This window comes from Bacillus rossius, chromosome 5 (assembly GCF_032445375.1).
Source record: "Bacillus rossius redtenbacheri isolate Brsri chromosome 5, Brsri_v3, whole genome shotgun sequence".
In the NCBI taxonomy this organism is placed as follows: Eukaryota; Metazoa; Arthropoda; class Insecta; order Phasmatodea; family Bacillidae; genus Bacillus; species Bacillus rossius.
This window is the reverse complement of record NC_086333.1, coordinates 8,537,626-8,555,960: the sequence shown is the minus strand read 5'-3', so window position 1 is coordinate 8,555,960 and position 18,335 is coordinate 8,537,626. Positions and strand designations below refer to the sequence as shown.

The 18,335-nt window shown below is 35.5% G+C and overlaps 1 protein-coding gene across 2 annotated transcripts in view; it reads right to left on the bottom strand.

The window, feature by feature from the left end:
- Window positions 1-18,093, bottom strand: part of LOC134531575 (sodium/potassium/calcium exchanger 4) — a 758,952-nt gene extending 740,859 nt beyond the window's left edge. The window contains exon 1 of one of the 2 annotated variants that reach the window (XM_063367287.1): window positions 18,020-18,093. The gene's annotated coding sequence lies outside the window, so the exon portion shown is untranslated. The remainder of the gene's footprint in view (window positions 1-18,019) is intronic. The other variant, XM_063367288.1, reaches the window with a different exon arrangement.
- Window positions 18,094-18,335: the final 242 nt, after the last annotated feature.

Genomic DNA, 18,335 nt, shown 5'->3' with positions numbered 1-18,335 from the left:
AGACCTACGTCCACTGGCATTTGATAATGTGCTTCCTTGAGATTTGTCGAGCCCTATGGGCGCTGTTGTCAGTGCTTCATCCTGCACTGCTTGTCGATTTAAAGGGAAGATGCCAGTCTTAGTAAATCCAGAAATTATGTTTTCCAAAAAAAGGCTTTCAAGAATGTGGTTTGAACATAGCATGGAAGTCAAAATGTCCTGGTCTGCGAAATGGATTACCTTCTTGAAAATGCTTGAGAGCTGCATTCCAAGCAACTTTCAGAGGTTGATAAACAGAAATATCAAGGGGCTGGAGGATATGACTGGTGTGGGATGGGAAAGCTACAAAAATATTTCATTTTGTGATGCTATTTCCATAACTTTGGGCGTGAAGGGGCTTGCATGTGAGTCCATTATTAAAATCACTGGTTTGTCTCATGTGCCTCCTTTAGTGAACATTTTGAACCACCGCATAAACAACTCGGAATTGATCCAATCACTTGGAGACTACCCTACAGAGAAATTAGGAAGGGCACCTTCCTTCAATCCATCTGTCATCGTGACCTTTATGAAAATAATTAGGCCCAAATTCTCCTACAAACATGATGTCGAATGGCATCATTGTAACTGAAACAGAAGGAAAATTGTAAGGAAATAGTTCATCTTTGTAAGCTTATTACAAAGTAAATAGGAGTAGAGAATATTGTCTAAAACCATAAATTAACAGATTAATGCTCTAGATTTACGTTGAAACTATAAAACATGCGATATTAGTAAGAAAGTACATTTATTTACATTTTTGTAGCGCGTGATACACAACTTGAGTGAGATGATATGTGTATTGAACGAATACTAGCAGGAAAATTGTGCTGGTAAACACAAAGGACGCGCCAAGCCATGCGCCGATACTAGACATGCCTGCTCTTTGTTGGTAACTTAGTGAACTCAGTGTAGGAAGCATACCCAACTCTGTGATGCCCGCAACGTTGTTTGTCACTATATAAGGTATATCACGGTATATGGTCGGTTTACCCTATACATCGAAGCTATGAAACTTGATGAATATTCCGCCTCGCAAGGTGTATGCCAAATGCAATACTAGTTAAGTTCGTGCCCAAAGCTCAGACTCACGGGCTGTAAAAGCCCGAACTGCGTGATCAGCTTTTCACAGGCACATGAATCCGAATTGATACGTAAATTTTCAAGAGCGGTGCCAAAAGAAGCAATTATACAACTGCGCGATCTAAACCAGCAATTCCGCGCCGCTCTCGCGCATTACGAGCCACCTCGAGGTTAAAGAAAACTAGAGCCCAACCAGTCCCATCGGGAGCTCGACGACGAAGAAGCACTTGCCACCGCCCTCAGCAAAACATCCTAACCAGTCCGCGCATGCGCCGACGCGTCCCCAGCAATAACCCTACTCCATCGAGTTTACCATTACAGAAGGGGAAATGGGAGGGGAAGCGCACCCCTAGGTCACTCCTATCTCTATATGTATCGGCGCGCTGACTGAAAAAGTGTGTCTTTTAACCTGCTACCGGCTCACTTTTAATAAAAAAGGTTGTTTACATCACACAAGCCATTTTTAATAGTGATGTAATATCCACCATCTTGAAAAATCTTTATTATTGAAGTATTTTCTCGGAAACAATTTTTAAATTTATAAAAAATAGTAGTTTTTACCACGGCTTCGCCCGCGTTGATGTCCTTAAAAAAGTGTTAAATATCATCAGAAAGAAAATAAAATAATATGGAAATTGTTTTTTTATTGTGTGATTGGGTTAATCAGTATAAAATAATTCTAACACAAATTAAGGTTAAAAAACTGAAAACATGCTTTATTGAAATATGTTTCACTATTACAAGAAATAAATAATTTTAAATACTAACATTTTAAAAATTTTAAAGAATTAACGTGTAATAAATTAATTTTTCTTTAAAAGAGCTTAAATCAGAGTATCATTCTAGGATGCTCCTGTATACTATGTTATATGTTTATTGTTCGGTCCGGAATTGGATACACGTGAGCCGGCTACATATAGTTGGCCATGATAAAAGCATGGCTTTTCCAAGTGCACCCCTGCTTCAAGCAATGTTTGCCCTTGCGCTTTGTTGATGGTAACAGCAAAACTAAGCCTGGCGGGAAAATGAACTCTTTTGAATTGGAACGGTTGATCAATGATGATAATTGGAATTTGAGGCATGATAACACTTTCTCCTTTACCGATACCTGTTAAAATAGTGGCACCAAGTGTTTTCTGCCTCAATTGTGTGATCCGAAGCCTTGTTCCAATACATAGTCGAGGAGCATCTAGAATTTGCATAAGCATAACTTTTACATTTTATTTCATTTGAAGTTTTTCTGAGAGTACACCCGAAAGTTCAAGTGAATTTATAAACCCCGCAAGATATGAATTGCTTTGTTCTGTATCCATGATTGTATCTTTTGACAAATACTTCTTCATTTCCCCTCGCAACTCTTTTAAAATATAAGTTTTGATATTATTAACGATATTATATTTTGGCGCCAATATTGCTCTTGCGCGCAACCACTGATCACTATTCAAATTTTGTTGCAAGTCCGGGAAAACTTGAGTAATAAGACCCGCATCATTTTCTACTAAACTACAAAATTCACTTGAAAATAAAATATAACCTTCAGCATCAACTTCCAAACAACCATCACCTAACCTCAAAAATTAAAACAGTTTAAGTATTGCTTGGCGGTGACAGAAAAATAAAATTTAATAGTGAATTGACCACTGGTATTATAGTATTAGATTGTCGAATTATTTATTTACTTATTGAAACTTCAAATGGCGTTAAATTTCATTCAAATTACTCAAACTTTCACTCGGGTGATCAAACATACCAATATCAATATTTTTCCCTTTGGAAAAAAAAAAGTTTTTTTTTTTTTAATATATAAAAAGTGTCCTATGTCCTTTACTATATCCTTGAAAATATGCGCACAAAATTTTCATGATGATCGGTTGAGTAATTTCCGCGTGAAAGCGTACCAAACCAACAAATAAACAAACTCACATTCACATACAATAAAATTTTAATACAAAACACTTCGCGGAGTCGTAAGGTTCACACCTAGTGAGTGTAAAAACAAATTATGACTACTCCATCCTCCACGAAAGCCACCATCATACTGACAACCACTAATGCCAAAGCAGATATTACATGAGACAGTATAACGGTGACATCACGGCCGCCATCTTGTTATCGTTGAAGGCCGCCATCTTGTATTATATCATCTTTGTTTCTATTGTTCGTTCCTAGAGAGCACAAGCATCACACTGTCACGTGCACATAACGACGATGTTCCATAACTACAAGTGTTGTTATGGTTCTTACCAACATATTAAATTTAACTTTTATACAAGATAAATTGATAGCACTGTTTTCCAACCATGACAGCTCCAACCTCTCGATTGGAAAACATACGCCTTTAACCACACGGCCTTTGAGACAAGAACCAGACTGAGAATGAGCTAAGTTATATAAAAAATAAAACACAAATTTGGAATTGTAATTTTTTTTAACTGGAAGGAATAATATTATCACCTGTTCGAAACAGAGCCGTTATATTTTATTTTTAATACTCACTATCAGGAGCACAATTTTCACGTACTACATGCATCGTCTGCTAAATGGTGCCTCCGCCATGTGGTTTAATACACGGTACCAGCAATGCTTATGTCACGTGGTACACACATCAACAGAGGGTTCTCACCATAAAGGTTAAATTTTTCCCAATAGAGTGCAGTAGTATTATTTAATAATGTGGCGTCTGCCGTCTTGTCGGCCGCCTAGGCTGCTACCATGAAAATCCATTATTATTATCCCAAAAAATGTAGCAAAATGTAAAATTTATAAAAAAATTTAAAAAAAAATATTAATAAACTTTTTATCAAAAATTCACTTCTTTCAAGGAGTCTTCGGTATTCACTTGGTGAGAGCTAAAAAAAATGGAGACGTATCCATCTTCCATAGAAGCCGCCGACAGATTGATCTCCCAACACTAATACCAAGGTAGATATTATGCCAGCCATTATGATGTGATGTCCACCATTTTCGATCCATTATCTGGTTTTAATCTGCTGGAGACTATTATCCTGGGTACTAATATCACACTCGTAATCATCTTTTCGTCCTCTAAATGCCGCCAGCTTGGAGTATGACCTCACAACTGTTATCTGGTTTTGCTCTACTGGAGGCCACCATTTTGGAATATATCACAGCCACCATCTAATTTTCGTCTGCTAGAGGCAGCCACTATTTTACAGTAATTGCTACCAGGTGCGATAGTTTCACGTAGTACACACATCGTCTCTTAGAAAGCCCTGCTGCCATATTGTTTTCAGGACTCGATACAAGGAGAACTAGTGTCATGTAGTACATGCGTCGTCTGCTAGAGGCGCTGCTGCTAAATTGGTTTTATTTTTACCCACTAGAGATCAGTATTATTTATTGCGAAGGCGCCCACCATATTGTCGGCTGTCTTGGCAGCCCTTTGGTAACATCTTAACTTTTGCTAGAGTTTCGGGAAAAAAACCATTATATCATATAATATAACTCCTATATTTAATAATTGATTTGACTTATTTATATCCTTTATTCTATCCTTAATCAATAGTATATAATCGCCGGTTATGCGTATGGTGCCGTTTGCGAAGATTGGATTGTGATATCACTGCAGCCATATCGTATGACCTTGACTTTTACCTTCAATTTTTCAAAAAAATTGCCCAAAATGAAAGAAAATTTGCAAAACTTTCCCTAAACGCCGCCAAAATCCGCCAAAATTTGTATTTATATGGGGGGAAATCCCGCCAAATATTCTAAAAAAAATAAATTTTCAAAAATTCCATTTTTGAGAGAAAAAAATACCAAAAAATTTTAAAATTTGGATTTTGAAATCCTCAAAAGACTTTTGCCTTATAAAAAACAAAATGTCCTAAAATCGGCTTAAGAGTCCTAAAAGTAAGCCGCTATAAGCCGCTGAGGCCATGACCTTGACAAATAGACTGCCATGGCCGACATTTTGAATTTCTATATCACTATTGCAATTTCAGTTACAAATGTCATCTCTAAAACCCATAATTATTACGCTATAAATTAAGATAAAAATTTTAAAATTAATAAAAAATGAATCAATTAAAATGTAAATAAAAACATTTAGACGTATTGAATTATTAAATCACGGCCACCATCTTAAAAATCCATAATTATTTAACTAGAAAATCGGGAAATAATTGAAAATTTATATAAAATAATTTAAATACAATTTTACCAAAATTTTAATTTAAAACGCAGTTAACGTCTTGGAATCTTCAGGTCGAACCCAGCGGTCTGGTTCAATGTTATTCGTATAAGCCAAGCGTCTCTGAATCAAGTGGTATTGTGTTTTTCAATGATACTGGAAAAAAAAAATATCAGGCAATGTCCAATGTCAAGTGTTTAGACCAAGCCTCTTCGAACCACAAAAAAAAAAAATAGTTTCTGCCAGCTTGTGAACTTCTCCTTAGTTCAGCAATGATAGAATTCTAACAAAGCTAGAATTTTTTTGTAATTTTTCTACAGACTATATTTAGATGTTTTAATTTTTTTATTTTAATTTTTAATTTTTTTTCTGTGATTTTATAATTTTTACTAAGGAAGATGTGCGTTAATTTTCTCCGTGTGCTCCTGGTTACTCCTACTAATAGTTCATGGTTTTCTTCATGTGCTCCTGATTATTCCTGTCAATAGCTATTTCAATGGTTTTCTCCGTGTGCTCCTGATTATTCCTGTCCATATTTAGTTTGGTTATCTATGTGTGCTTCTGATTATACCTGTGGTATCTCCAAGTGCTTCTGTTCATTAGAGGCTACGCTTCTGTTGGTTTTCTCCGTGTGCTGCTGGTTATTCCTGCCAAGACTTCTGTTCGTTTACTAGGCGTGTTTTTGGTTATTTCTGAGAAAACAATTCCTGTATGTAATTAATTATCGTAATGAGACAAGTAATATTATACAGAGTTTTGCTTTCTTAGTGATTTCCTGTTATCAAATCTCCGCTCTCAATATTTTTTATCAGATTGATTCCAGACAAAGGATATATATATTACTCAGTCGATTACTATATCTTGGGACAGCTGAGAAATGCTTTCATGCAAGACGAGCATTGATGTCTAGCGAAGCCCTCTTCTTGCGAATGTATCTCGCATAAAAAAAATATTTACCTCGATATGACACGAGGAGACATGACTTTACGAGAATTGGAATTAATTGTGACAAGTTTCTTGCAAGAAATAAAGAAAATATAGCTGCAGAATGGAGCTATTTTAGCCAGTTGGAGACAAGTATTCTCGAAAGCCTCGTAACCGTGTAGTCTTGTAGCTTCGTAGTCTCTTAGTCACGTAGTCATGTTGCCTTGGAGCCTCGTAGACTCGTAGCTTCTAACCAAGTAACTTTTTAATCTTATAGCCAAATGTTGCTGGAGCTTTGGTGTCAAAGACAATTGGAATCGAAGACAGATGAAGAAATTGGTGCCTAGAAGATTTGTAGTGAAATGTCGTTGGAGCAGTTTAAGTCAAAATACTTTTGGAGCCAAAGTCAATTGGAGCAGTTGAGGTCTACCGTAGATTGGAGATTGTATTCTACTGATGAAATCGTATCCTACTAAGTTGAATGTTCGTGAAAATGTACTACTTTACAATAAATGTACGCAGAAAAGACTGTAGTATCATATCGTACTAATGGAACCGTGCTATTCTGATAATATCGTAATTTACCAAATTGAATTTTCAACCACTTGTGCTATATTTTTGTTCAATGTCCTATTTTTTTACTGGGTTTCCAAATGTGCTTCAAATGCGATTCCTTTTTTTTTTTTTAAATATGCTTCTGGTCATTTTCAATTTAAAAAATGCAATTTAAATCAATTGGAGTCAAATGTAGATGGAGCTGTTGGAGCCCCTATAGCAATTGGAGCATTGGAGCACTTGAAGCATTGGAGCACTGGGAGCTGTTGGAGCAGAAAGGACTATTTGAGCAATTGGAGCATTACAGCTGTGGGAGCACTTGGAGCTGTTGGAGCAATTGGGGCATTGCTTTTGGAGCCAATGACTGTTGGAGCCAAAAACAGTAGGAGCACTTGGAGCATTTGGAGCTGTTGGAGAGAAGACTGTTGGAGGCATTATATTCTATCATAAATTGGCGTTCGAAGCCTACTGAGTTGAATGTTTGTGAAAATGTACGTCCTTTAAGTTCAATGTTATTAGTCAAGTCTGTATTATATTATCCTACTGATAAGATCGTATCAAACCAATTTGAATTTTCTTCCAAATTTGCTTCCTTTTAGTCAAATGCGTGTCCTGTGTGTGTTGTGTGTTTACTGTGTGTCCACTGCGTGTCCATTGCATTCTAGTGTGTGTATTTTTGGTTAATAATTTCGGTTTTTCAATATGGCGGCTGTAACATTGAAATACAAGATGGCTAAAAGTTTTTATTTTAATTTTTATTAATTAATTTTTTATTAATTGAAAAAGATTTCGAAATTTTCAAGCATAAAAAAGTATTTTCATAATGTCATCTGCAACAAAAATTAATTTTAAAAATATAAGATATCAGCCTTAACAAAATGTGCAACGATGACGTCACACGCAAACAACATGGCCGGCATAACGAAAATTACAATGTCACTATAATCTGGGATTTTGACCGTAATGGAATGTGAAACGGTGATGTCTTAATTTAAAATGGAGAAATTATTATTAAAATCATTTAAATTAAATTTTTTATGTTTTTAATTTTTTTTCCTAATTTCTAGAATAAAAATTGCGTACTTTTATGATGGTGGCCGTAAAGATAATTTCAGTGGTTACGTCTTAATTCAAGATGGTGGATAACATAAGCAAATTTTATTATTTTTTTAATTTTATTTAGGAATATTTAAAAAATATATTTTATAATAAATTACAATTTACCCTCGCTGGGAATCTAACCAAGAATAAAAATCGTTTAAGTAACTTAAATTTTTAAAGTTAGCAATTTTTTTAATACATATGTTTTTAATTTTTAGTTCAAAAATTAAAGAATTAGAATTTTACGGTCTATGTCAACCTCAAGGTCAAGGTAATTCAATATAGCCATCAGAGGCTTATTGGAGGCCTGTAGATGTGAACTTTAACCCTCTGTGTAGAATTGTTTTTTCTAAGGTAAAAAGTCTTTACAGGTTTTTCGAATTAAAAATTTTTGAATTGTTGAGGAATAAAACAGAAATTTTTTCCTGAAAACGAAAATTTTTCCTTCTGTGGCGGAATGTTTTTTTTTCTTCAAAAAACTGGAAATTTTGGCGAATATTGGGCGATTTTTTTTAAAATTTTGATTCATTTTTGGAAAATTGTGAAGGTCAAGGTCATCCAATATGGCCTTCATGACGTCACAATCGACATTCTGAACCCTGGCACAAGGCACCACAGCCTGAAGCCTGTCCCAACTGGGCTATTATATAATACTCTCAGTAATAACACATATATGCTGACGATGACACTACTACTTTTGGAACCACGATAACTGTTCTTGATAAGTCATCAATGTCGTCTTCTATTGTTTAAAATAAAAATGATCCGATCAGGGTCGAATACTTTCACTTTCGGAATATTTTTGTCAATCGCTCTTACATGTATGAATTTTAATATTTCGTCAGCAAGAATTAATTTATCTCATGCATGAAATTGGTTTAAAAGTAGTTTATATTCCTGCCAATATGTCACCACGTTATGTGTTGAGGTAAATATGTATTTTTATGGTATGCTCTTTCACGGTCGCAATGGAAGGAGAACTTTGTTAGACATATCAGAGAAGAAATTTGTCTTGTATGATATTGTTTCTCAGCCATCTCAAGGCAGAGTAATTGACTCAAAAATCCACTGTTCTTTTTAATCCCACAATATAGAAAGTTATTGCAAGTACTTATTTATTAACAGGAATTAGCATCTGAATTAAGTTCTGAATACAATTGCATTGTCCATGTTGAAAAAAAAAAATGCATCGATTGTTTTCTCAGAAATGACCCGGTGCACACGGAGAAAGACAACAAAAATGGAAATGTGCAATTAAAACCACACTCAGGGCCGGTTTCACAAAGTCTGTTTAAAGTTTCGGTTATCTATTCGAACGATTAATTAAAACAGGACATTAAAGTACTGATTATAATTTGACTGTTTCCCAACGTATTTTTAACGAGTGTTTAACTAAACAATGGCTAAGGGAAATATGGCAACCAGGCGATGACGTATCGGATCGCGATTGGCTGTCGTGCTACCTTCGTTTGTTACTTTTGGCCAGTGTTTAAGGTTCGGTTAGAGAAAATTGTAAACAGACATCAATATGGACGAAAATAAGCGGCCACGATCCGGAAATTTTCTTGCTTCGGAAACGGAATTAATTATATCTTTAGTGGAAAAGTATGCCAGTATCGTAGAATGCAAGAAAACCGATGCGGTTACATGGCGACAAAAAGAATATGCATGGCAAAGGATTACATCAGAGTTTAATTCCTTGTCCGGCATTCTTCCAAGGAATGAAAAAACTTTGAAAGCAAAATACGATAACATGAAACGTGCGGTACGAAAAAAGTGCAGCGAAGAAAGAAAAATCCTAAAATAACTTCATTCCATTCTCTTAACCGTCCTGAATTCAATAAAAAAAACCGGAGATAAATTCCTAATCGTTTAGGAGAAATCGCCGTTTTTATTTTCCATCACTATACCTTTGCATTCATGCTGTCGCTGCCATTGTTTCTTGTTTACTAGTATCAAATATATTTTTATTTGCAATTGGATAATGTAGTCACATGACAGGCACGTCATAGGCTATTGAAATGTAAACTAAAAAAAATTATGTGAGTCCCTACTGTTTAACCAAACTCAGGCGATAACCCTTGCCATGGATGTTTGTTAGCAGTATGGAGGCGCGGAGCGCCGACTTGATACGTGCGATAGCAAGTAATTTGATGTAAAAAGGAATTTTTATGTTGGATACGATATTTCTGCATGAATGCAAAGGTATAGTGATGGAAAATATAAACGGCAATTTCTCATAAACTATTTGGAATTTCTTATCTCCTGTTTTTTTATTAAATTCAGGACGGTTTAGAGAATGGAATTAAGTTATTTTAGGATTTTTAAGTATATTCTTTAAGGAATACCCCTAAACTACATATTTACCGATAGCTGCCCTTGAACATTTATGTATGTAACAAATATAAAATTAGGCCTACACACTACGTAAGTCTTCATACCTGTAGAAATAATTTTTATGTGGGTACAGTCAATTCCTCCGATTACTTTTGGAAACCGTGCCACATTGTAAAATTCTTCATGTAACAGCCGATATTGTTCATCTGTCTCAGGAAATGCAATATATTCTCTGCGGAGCATTGCTATCACAAAAGTAACCTTTTTTACAATACGACATACAGTGCTCTTGTGTAAACCGAAGTAATCACCAACGGAAATAAAAAAATCCATCAGATGCATAAAACCTTAAGGTTACTAGAAGTTGGTCAATAGGAGAGACAGAAAAATTCCTGAAAACAAAAATACTTGTTTATACTCACATGTGTACATAGCCAAATTTCAAATGGAAGCTCACACAAAAAGTACTTTTTTTTTTGTTTGTAATAGATTAACAAGAAAAAAGCCATCATTAACCTGTCTGTGGGCACTTCCAACTGTCTTTCTATTTTTTGCAACAGTGCTAGGACCGTATTTTTGCTAAGCTGAAACCTCATTGCAAATTCACTGTCATTCATTTGAAAGTGATTTGGCCTTAATCGAAATATTCGTGGTCTATTTAAATAATCAACAATTTCTTCATCATCTTCAAACAAAATGTTCAATTCATTCGCCATCGTCACTGCGGCAATTCAATCAATTATCTCTGTTTTGCACAATACGTGGTTTCAAACTGCTTCAAAAATATACATAACCTCAAAACTATCAGCAGTAGCCAACTAATCAGAACCTCTTCTTGTGTTTAACTTAACCATTAGTTACAATCAGTTAATCGGCCGATTACTGTTAACCCTATATTGAGAAACAGGTAATTCTGCTAACCAGCACTTCAATTTTAATCAGAAGATAACCGGACGATAACCAGACTTTGTGAAACCGGCCCTCAGAAAATAAAAAAATAAGTCTTGGATATCCTTATCAGCAAACGTTAAATTTAAATGTTAATATATGTGTATAAATGTATATCTTGCATATAATAATATGATTAGCATAAATATGTTACAAATATGCATATTCTTAAAATATTATATTAAATATGCAAGCATAAGTCTAAATGTATTTTTTCTGGATTTTCAAGAATTGAGGAAAGCTGGCTACCTAGAATTATCTCTTGTTTTACTTGCATGTGTATAAAATTAAAAAATAAATAATTTGTTAGAATTAAAAAATTTATTATTTTATATTTTGTGTTCTGACTTTTATTTAAGACAGATTTTTCGCTGTATCCTATCGTATCCTACCAGTAGTATCCCACCGATAGTATCCTATCATAATATTCTGTGACAGATCGTTTCCCTCGGATGATAACGTATCCTTAATCCGTTGAATGTTTGTGCAAAATGTACATCCTTTTTGTCAAATGTGCGTTGTCAAGGCAGTAGTCAGGACTGAAGATTTTATGTTTCAGGACTACTTGGATTTTACTAAGCGTAAAAGGTTTTTCAGGATTTTTAGTTCTATAGTAACGCATTAAAACAAGCTTAGATATTTGTCCTATTTTCTTTATATAGATAACATTCATAATTTTTGTCTCGCAGTTCAGTTGCATTGTCTTGCCGGCTAAAAATATGTAATATATAGAGACCGGAAAAATTCGCGGATTCATTTCGTGATAGGCTAAAATTAAAACATGTGAACAATTCTGCTGGTTCTGCTATTGGCTCGCAGTTTAACTGGATCTCTCTGGGCAAATGACAGACTATTGACCAAAGAAGCCTCGAATCACAAGCTACCCAGTGGAGACGCCTCACAAGTTATCACCCAATGAACAAGCGTGTTTGCTTGAGAAATGCAGAGGATAATGGAGGCTATCCTAGAGGTCATTGAATCCCCGAATTTGTCAGGTCTCTAGTCACGTATTTTGAATTCAATAACAGGTATCGGCTAATGAGACCTCGTGGTTCGGAGACGCTTGGTGTATTTAACCGACTTTGAACATGACCTGGCTTCGTGGTTCAGAGACATTTAGTCTATATGCTTGTGGTTGGAACTATACTAAAAAAAAAACAGTGTACGGCATATTGACAACCAGTTACATATATATTCAGCTGGTAGGAGTATTTATTTAGCTGCAGTGAGAATGATTAACCAAATCAATATTTAAGAGCATAAATAACTTTTGTATCGTCTAAGGATAGAACCAAGGACATGAATAGATCAAATTTAACAGTACAAAAATCAGTGTTTTTTATTAATGGTGTTTGGAATTTTTCCCGAATTTGTAGCTAAATAGTTATGAACTTCAGAAATGGTGGCCCCAAAGGCTGACGATATGGCGAGTGCCTTTGCAATTAAAACTTTATCTCTCTCGCAGGTAAAAATTAAACCAATTTGGTGGCAGCACCCTTTAGCAGCCGATTCATTTACTTGTGACACAAGCGCTCCTTTTAGCAAGTACTGAAAATAAATATGGCTTCCTCCAGCAGACGAAAACAATATGTCAGCTTTGATGAACTAATCCAAGATGGTGGCCTCTAGCGTAGGAAGAAATTATTATGGCCGTAATGTCACAATACAAGATGGCTTCCTCCAGCAGACGAATCATGATTGTGGCTGCGATGTTATAATGCAAGATAATGTTCGCCAGTAAACAAAAACAAGATGGTGGATTCAAGATGACGAACAATATGCCATATTGAGTGGCCCCACTCGCTCTTCAGTGACCTGCTCTGGTTAAACTAAATAATTTGCTTGGGAACTTGAAAATATAAGGTTCTATAATTTTTTTAAGCCTTAACTACACTTATTTTTTGAATTTTTTTATCTCTGTTATGATCTTGATTTAAGTGTCTTTACTGCTTACATAAAATATCTTGAAAGAACTTTAACATATCAAGCATAAATGGAAACAAAATAAAAAATTTGATACAATTTGATGTCATGAATATTTTAACTTTGCTAACTTTGAAAATAATGAAGAAGAAGGGGAAGAAGCTTAGTTGTTTCTCAATTCCACTGCCCTTCATTAAACATTCCCTGCGCCTGTGACAGCAACATACTAGTGTAGTGCACACTACACATTCCGACATGGGAAGATGGAGCGTAACCAAGTTCTTCTGCACCAACCGCATTGAGAAAATGTATTTGTTCCAATTGAATGTAGTATAAAAATCTCGAACATAGACATTTCCACGCAAGCAATATTTTTTTTCTGTGCTGAACTATTTATTTTATAATTTTGTAGTTTTAATTAAAGTGCTTTGTTACTTTTAAAATTATTTTTTTAAAAAAATATATCAAAGAATTTAGGTAAAGGTCGAAATTATTCATCAGAATCAAAAATTTATATATACCTTTTTACGCAATTTTGTTTGTATTAGGATTTGAAAGTGAAACACTTATTTTTGTCTGTTCTGTAATTTGAGCCAAATGCAGTACCATATATTTTTATATTAAGTATTTTTTTAAATATTTTGTTATATTAATATTTGGAAAGAAATAATATATATATATTTCATTAAAAAAATTTAAAATATAACCTTTAATGTTAGGCTATAAACCCTCCGAAAAATTTAAACTACAATCTTGCTTAAGTAGCGCGTACATGAAGTTTCCCGGGTTTTACGTAGTTTAATTAAACGGGGTTTCAGATAGTTTGACAAAATAATAGTTAGATAGTGTTTTTGTTTTATTTTGGTGGCAGATCTATTGGGTCAAATTTTAATCAACCTGCAATAAAATACAATATTTTCTTAAACTTTTTTTGTGTAATTCGAATACAAAATTGAATTTTTCTTAATAAATAAAAAATCACTTTATCATACACGAAAAATTGATCACAGGAAAGAAACATAAATGTTTAATCGTGTGGAAAGAGGAAAGGGGTTGTTTTTACAAATACTGCTGAAGACAATGACCTTCTTATACCTAGTTATTAAAGTCAAGTGTGTAAAATTTAATCAGTTTTGTAGTAAAAATTCAGACCCACTGTAACTCTTCCTTTAATATATATGTATGTCTATGTATGTACAAAATAGGATGTTGGTATGAACGTATGTACGTATGTATGTATGACGTTGATAAATTCCGACACCGTTAGACCGATTGCCATGAAAGTTGACACATCGAAGAGATTATTCATGGAAAGATTTTTATGCTATACATTTTTTTTGTAACTTACTGCTAGATGACACTGCAGTTTATCAAATTCTACGCCGTTCAACCGATCGCCATGGGTAAACAGAAAATGATAGGTCATATACATACAAACAGTGATAAAATTGTAGTTCGTTTCTCAATGTATACCATACCGTCACATAGAGCTATCCCATTTGCTATAACTCGCCACTAGATGGCACTGTAGCCTGTTCAAGCCATCGCCATGATGATTGGTGAACATGGAGACTCTTTTCCAAAAATATTCTTTAACCACTTGAGTTAAGCTGGATATTAGTATCAATTTAAATTATTTTAAATTCGTTCGATTATTAGTATCAAAAAAAAGTTCAAAGTATTGTTTAGTTACGTTAGTATCTGTAATTTATCAAAAAATTATAAAATATAAATTATATTATATTATAAAAATGAGACATCTTTCATTTTCCAAATTTTCTTAAATAATTCTATATATTCTAGATTACATACAAACTATACATTTTAAATACATAGAGGTAAATAAATAAACACTGGCAAAACAATGTTTTCCGGGCTATGCGGTCGTGTAAATACATCGAAGTCATAAATTTATAATTATAAATTCTAAACTGTTCCTTCTGTTTCAACACCAAATGTTTTTGTGACTATAGTTAAAACAAATATTTTTTTCTTGTATCCTTGAATTAAATTACTTTTATCAGTATTTGAACATAAATAATGGGTGATACGTGTTTTAGTAGAATAATACATATAAAAACACAAAATTTTCATGCAATATTTATAAACGTTCAACTGCAGTTTTACATTATAATCAAAATTTAAAATTTTAGATTTTTATAAATGATGGCCAATTATTATCGAAATTGCAACTCTTAAATAATTTATTATACATGTACAAGACGTCTTGGAAGTTCAAAAGAGTTAAAGTGCGCGTGTGGGAAAATATTTGAAAAACGACGTGTAAGTTTTTTAAGAGAAGAGCACAGGACCTTTGAACAGAACACAGGACGTGTGTGGCTTTTTTTAAATTTTTTTTATAGCTTTGACAAGTCAAGTATCACCTATTGAGCAAGATACTCAGTTGTGTAAATGACACAATCCCACCACCAACAGTTGGGTTCAATAAGGTATTACCAGCAAAGGTATAAGATGCTGGGGAAAAGTGTAAAGCCCAGCCCGCAGGACGTGTGTGGCGTGGTCGCGCCGCCACCAAGAGAGCGGAGCAGTGCGGACTGCGCCGACTGCCGCCAGGTGCGCTGCCGGCCGCCTGAGAGCCTTGAGCTCCTCCACACCGACAACCAGGACGTGATGTCACACGGCCCGGCCAATTTTCTAATTGGAATAAAAACGATTTACTAATGTGAACCCATCAGGCATCATTAGAGGCGGAGGGCGGTCGGAGAGCTCGAGTTACGGCACTGCCACATGCAAGTTCCAGTGTTGCGTTCCGCAGTGGGCAGTGGCTAGGGGCGCCACTATATCCACACGAGCGTGCCACGCAGCCCGTACATGGCTGGACATCTTACCCCGCGAGGTTATCACCATTGCAGGAATGCAATGCAGGGTGCCTATGTCCGTTATTTATTTCGCAAAATTTTATAAATAACTTAGGGTATTATTTTATGTGCTGAAGCACAAAATATTAATTAAAAACCATGTTTCTTATACAAGAAACCGTCATTTAATTACACGCACACACACACACATATATATATACTTTTGGTGACTCAACTACAGCGACAAGCGAGTTAGTGGTCTAGTGGAGGTTTATATTTGGCCAAAAAATCATTTATAATATATGTTGACTATACTTTCCAACGCACTACGAATCTTTGACTGTATTTGCTACAAAATATAGTTTTTACTTTTTACGATAGAAAGAAAAATACGCATTTCATGATTATTAATAAAATATTCAGTTCACACGATGTGAAAAGAACTTAATGTAAAATTAAGGTGTCACAAACAAAACCTACAAGTCAAGAGTATATGACTAGCGAATTGAAATGAAGCTAAGCTAGATGACAGTAGAGGTCAGAAGAAGTAGTATGACGTTACATAAAAGTACTATAGAGAACTATATAAGTGGTATAAAGCTTGGCTAAACAACTGTAAAGGACAGGAGAAGGATCATCAAGCTAGGTTAAACGACTGTAGAGGCAGAAAAAACGGAACGAATTTAGGCTAGACGACTTTATAAGAAAGCATGAGCTATGCTACATGACCATATAGGAATGCACAAGCATCATGAAAATAGAATAAATGACTGTAGAGAATAGCATAAGTGATATGAAACTCAGCTAGATGACATTAGAGAACAAAAGAAGAGGCATTAAGCTAAGCTTGACGGCAGTAGGTGACAGCAAAAAAAACAAAGAAGCAAGGACGGACAACAGGAGCAGCATTAAGCTAGGATAAACGATTGTAGAGGACAGCAGAAAGACTAGACAACTGTAGAAACGGCATAAGCGGCATAAAGCTAGGCTGAACGATTGTGTATGATAGCAGAAGCAGCATTGAGCAAGACTAGAAGACTGTGAAGGACAGCAGGAGCAGCATGTAGCTAGGCTAGACAACCGTACAGAACAGCTGGAGTGGAATCAAGCTAGGCTAGACAACCGTACAGAACAGCTGGAGTGGAATCAAGCTAGGCTAGACAACCGTACAGAACAGCTGGAGTGGAATCAAGCTAGGCTAGACAACCGTACAGAACAGCTGGAGTGGAATCAAGCTAGGTTAGACAAAAGTAGAGGACAGTAGGAGTGGAATGAAACTAAGCTAGACAATTGCTAAGGACAGCATAAGCAGTATGAAAATCAGCTAGATGACTCTATAAATAAGCAGGTGAATGTAGCTAGGGTATAAATAGTAGAGGACAGAAGAAGCGGCATTGAGCTAGGCTAGACGAAAGAAGAGAACAGCAGAAGCGGCATTTAGCTAGGCTTGACGAAAGAAGAGAACAGCAGGAGTGGAAAAAAGCTTGGCTATACGACTGTAGTGGACGCACAAAAAACTATAGGCATGTTAAATTAAAAAGAATAAATACATAAAAAAATTACTAACTTCAAAAAATAAAGAAGCAGCATGAAGCTAGGTTAGACAATGTTTGAGAACCGCAGAAGAAGCCTGAAGTTAGGCTATATGACTGTAAATAAAAACATAAGCCCATAAATCAATGGTAGACAACTGTAGAAATATCAGCAAGAACATGTACCTAGGCTAGACGACTGTATAGGACAGCATAAGCGGTAGAAATATAGGCTACACGACAGTAGAGAACAGAAGAAGTGGTAGGTAGCTAGACTAGACGACTGTAGAGGACAGAATAAATGGCATGAAGCTAGGCTAGTTGATAGTAGAGAACAGCAGGTGTGGTAGTAAGCTAGGCTAGACGACTGTAGAGGACAGCATAAGCGACATGAAGCTATACTAGACCACAATATAGAACAGCAGGGGTTGTAGGAAATTGGGCTAGACGAAAGTAGAGTAAAGAATAAGTGTCAATACGCTAAGCTAGATGACTGTAGAGGACAGAATATGTAGCATGGAGCTAGACTAGATGACTCTAGAGGACCGTAGGAGCAGCTTGCAGCTAGGCTAGAATACAGCAGCAGCTTGAGGCGAGGCTATGCGAGTGTAGACACTAGTACTCACGTGACAAGTGTGCGTATCGGCGGGCGGGGACGAGATCTGTGCGCGGAGGAGTCGCGGTCTACACTGGCGGTCCTGGTGGCGCTGCGGTGGATGTCTGTGCGCGTCTCTACAAGTAGTTGCCCCAGCCGCCGTCAGGGCGCTCCACCGCGCTCGCTTCCCACCATGCCACTTCGTGCTTACCGAAACTTTATAAAGGTGGTTGGACATTTTCCATTGTTTATAGTGTACGTGAATTATTTAGCGATAAATATTATATCCTTGCTAATATATCTCCTTTATAATATATCAACAACCAATGCTGTAATTTTGTATTTTT